This window comes from Astatotilapia calliptera, chromosome 9 (assembly GCF_900246225.1).
Source record: "Astatotilapia calliptera chromosome 9, fAstCal1.2, whole genome shotgun sequence".
NCBI classification, from domain to species: domain Eukaryota; kingdom Metazoa; phylum Chordata; class Actinopteri; order Cichliformes; family Cichlidae; genus Astatotilapia; species Astatotilapia calliptera.
The window spans coordinates 11485546-11489936 of NC_039310.1; the positions used below are offsets into that span (position 1 = coordinate 11485546).

The 4391-nt window shown below is 37.2% G+C and overlaps 1 pseudogene; it reads right to left on the reverse strand.

The window, feature by feature from the left end:
* Positions 1–1516: 1516 nt before the first annotated feature.
* LOC113029887 (B-cell receptor CD22-like) lies at positions 1517–4391 on the reverse strand (annotated as a pseudogene).

A 4391-nucleotide genomic window follows, 5' to 3' on the forward strand; every position in this document is an offset into this window, starting at 1 on the left:
ATTTAATATATTTGGCACCTTCCATACTTAATATCCAGTCTTTTCACATTTACAGTTGACCTGGCATTAATCTGGGTCTATTCATTTATTACAGATTCACAATAAAAACTTGGCCTTTGAGAGCACAGTTGTATTTATTTTAACGCAAGTGATTAACATCTGTGAATTTTCAAAACGCCTGACGTATAAAAACTATGGTAACACAACGGTGTTCAGGTTTTTCTGAATGAAACTAAAACCGTAAAACTCAAAATCTAAACACTGGTAAATAAGATCTCCACAGTGCAGTAAAAGAAAAATAACTAAATAAAAGTTTGAGTAAAATGAGACCATCTTTAGAACAGTTACAATAATACAGTTAACAATGCCCATGAACGTCACATTTCTCCTGTTGAACATTGATATGTCATTACAAAAGATCATTTATGTGTCTGCTAAAAACACATATTTGACATATTCAGAAAAAGGGAAAACAGTCCTCCATTTTCTCCATTTTCTTTGTCATGTTTTGGTTTCACTCATTTCTTCTGCACTTGAGCGTAGACACACTCTGCCCCATCACATGTCTGTGTTAAGCTGTTTGGAGTCTTGCACACTTTGACCTGTGAATACACCAAATCCTGCTGCTGTGTGCTCTCCTGCACTGTGTCTAAAGAAGGTCTCTGCTTGGAGAAGTCAATCTCTCCATAATGGACGTCTTTATTTTCTGCTGTTCTGGCTGCTTCTTGTAGAGACAGACTCTGTGAAATCAAATACACCAAACTTGAGATGTAATGAAGAAACGTTTCTTGAAAAATTGCTGATGATATAATGAAACGACACTAAGAAACAAATATGCTTTTGAAAACAGCCACATCAAGCCTTTTTCTTTTTTCAAGTGCAGTAACTACAATCATGTTCACAACAAAAAGTTAGTTTTCCTACCCATGTCTGATGTGAAGGTCAACGTGCTGATTTTTGTTGCCTATAAAAAATATAGACGCTCTCTTAAATTTTCAGAAGTAATAATAACAAAAAACTCCAAAGGAATCTGCCTGAAACATTTTCTACAAGTTTAGTTATGTTGATTTGACAAGTGTGGAATTAACTACATAACTTAGACACTCACAGGGGAAAAACGATAACTTTTCAGACACTCAGGAAGAATGAATTAACATAACATCTTGTCATGTGGCAGCTGTGTGGAAGCACGAACACGGACCCAAATGCAGGACTTCAGAGAATAAAGTGAACTGAACGACACCTTTATTGCTGGAATTCATATACCTGAGAACAAAGTACAAAACTATAATGCAGCATGGCTCGGACCAGGAACTAAAACTAGAAACTAGACAAGGGAACTTGAGCACAAAGCACGCAACATGTAAAAAAATAGTCGACGAAGATGTGACAAAGAACAGAGGCTGAAGAATCTGAAAATATCTACACAAGCAAGGCAGAGAGGACACATCTGGGGAACACACGAAATTAAGAAAACTGAGAAGAAATTAAATATTTTCACATTAATGTGAGAGTCTTACCAAAACACAAAAACCATACAGAGGAGTATGATGAGCCCACTGATCCCACCTACAGAAGCCCACCATGATGAAGGCTGTTCTGTTACTACAGATATAAAAATGTTACAAGTGAATTTATTTTTTTTTATTAAATATCATGTTTGTCACTGTGTTGAGGCTCATCTAAAGTAACTTATGAGGTTCAGAGTGCTGTATCTGTTTGAATCTACTTACCATTAACCAAAGTTGGTTTCACTGTCAGATCAATTCCTGATTTCAAAAAAATAAATATGCAGAAGATCATGTGCAATAATGTATTATTAGCACTTTATTTCTACTTTCTCTGTTTGCACTGGAATTTTAGAAGGACACCATTAAGCTCTTACAACCTGTTTGCAATGCTCTTATTTCTGTGAATATGTTTATTCTCACCAAACTTTCTTTGTTAAATCCAAACCTGTTAATCATAATTCTGCATACATTTTATTAACATAGTTGATTCTTGTGCTGCTGTCTGTGTTTACCTGTTAGATTAATCTCTGCTGATGTCTGATTACCCAGATCATTAGTGGCCACACAGTAATAAACTCCTCCATCTGTTACATTGAAGCTGTAAATCTCTCCTTCAAATACTTTCACAGCTCCATCTCTGCTCTTCTTGAACCAGGTGAAGTTGCTGACTGGAGGTTTGGCTCTGCTGGAGCAGGTCAGGTTCACCCAGCTGCCTGCTGACACCAAACCTGATGGACTGATGGATGCTGAGGTGTCTTTAGGAGCATCTGGAGAAGAATATTAACACAAATCCCTATTATTCATTATAAATAGCTGACTTCCTATAAATGATGATATGTTGACAGGATCCAACAACAAACTCTGATCTTCTTACATGAAACACTGAGAGTCTCTTCTGTCTCTGCTGTCTTGGTGTCTTTTCCTTGGTTCACAGGATATCTGGCAGAGCAGCTGATCTTCTTTCCATCATGTGTGTCTGACAGAGTGATGTTCTGCTGGATTTTAGTTGTAAAGCTTCCATCTGTGTTTTCCTCTATTTTGTTGTGAGAGTCTTGTTGGAGATTCCAGGTGAGTTGAGGGGGGGAGTGTGGACAGGGAGTGAGAGCTGAGCAGGTTATAGTGACAGACTCCTCCTTCAGATCACCTTGGATTGTAATATTGGGCCTCCAAGGAGAATCTGTGGTTTCAAAGATGTTGCAAATACATACAAATAAATACAGTATATAATGCACTACATCTGTCTAATGTAGAATCATTTAGTCTTTTATTTATTTAAACTCTGCACTTAACACACACTAATCCAGTATACTGCAATGTACTGCACACTACACTTGTTATTACGAACCACTCTGCTGTCACATGTTTGCTGTTGCAGCGCTTCGGTATCAATTTTGAAATATTTTATATAATCATTTGTAATTTACTTGGAATGAATTTCATTGTTAACATTTTTTTTACTTGATTTTGATTTCAGATTACCTCATTAAGATATTTGTCTAACAATCACACAGTAGACTCGTCCACATGTTTATGCTTTTTAGCGTTTACTTTATTTGCACACACGGGTGCTGTACACAGTTGGCTGCAGCTCTACAGCTGCCAGCTACACACATCACCAAAAACCACTCTCAGGACACAGTACAGATTTTAAAGCCGGCGAGGCGTGATTGCAGATGCATCTGCCTCCCCTGCAGTGGCACTGCAGACCACACCTGCCACAATTTGTTTTGTTATCTTTTCATATCTAACAAATAACAAGTTTAATAATAAACATTTATGGACCTAAAAAGAGTGAGGCCTGTCAGCAGTAAACGTGTGAATGGAATGGAGAAGGGAATGGGAGAAGTAGGGGAATATCTAAGCACACTTTAAAAATCTGTAAAATGATCTTCATGCCTTCAGGTCAAACTGCAGTGAACATAGACAGTTCTATCAAACCTCAGTAGAGCTGGAAACAGAAAAGTCCATTTCTGCGAACTTATTTAACATGAAGTGAGACAGAGATTAAAACCGGCTTTAACTGACCAAACCTGTTTTTGAAAATAGTGAAAACTGCATCCATTCATTTACTTACATTTTACACCCTGACTCTTTTGGAAAGACTTTTATGTAACACATGAATAATCTGTAAGGACAATCACTGATCCTACATTGCTATTTTTAGCTTCAAGAGATATTGTATGCAAAGAACAGAGAACAACTATTTGAATGTGGGTTATTGTCATTTTGTTATTAAACATTAAAACTTAATCATTCACCTCTGACTGTTATTTGAAGAGGATCACAAGAAGCTGTTGCCTTGAATGGTTCACTCTCTACTCTGAAGAAGTATGTGTCTGTGTATGTGGTGGTTAAATTAGAAAACAGAGTGGTGCAGTCTCTCTGACTCAGGTTCCCAGTAATACTCATTGGATAGATGCTAACTGCTCCACTACTGTTGAAGATCACATTGTGTGGATAAATGCCTAATCTATTTTTAATCCACACTCCAAAGATTTTTCTTATGCTGATAAATTTCTGTCCTTCTTTGCGTCTGAAGCTATTTGCAAACAAGATCCACTCAGTGCTTCCAGAGTCTTTGGTGCAGTTATGGAGAGTGTTGCTTTAACAGTACAACCAGCCAACGCACCTGTAAATACAACATAATGATTAATCCAATCACACAACTGCACATTTTTAAACAAATCGTGCAGTTATGGACAGTGATGCTTCTTTTAGTCTACCAAAGCGGCTTAAATACAGTGTCATTATTAGCTGTTGATTCTATCTTCACTGACCTTTAAGATTTTCTTTGTTAAAGTTCAGAACGCAAAATGACTCCATGTCTGTGAATGACTGAACAAACAACTCACCTGGAACACAGGGGACAATCAGCAACAT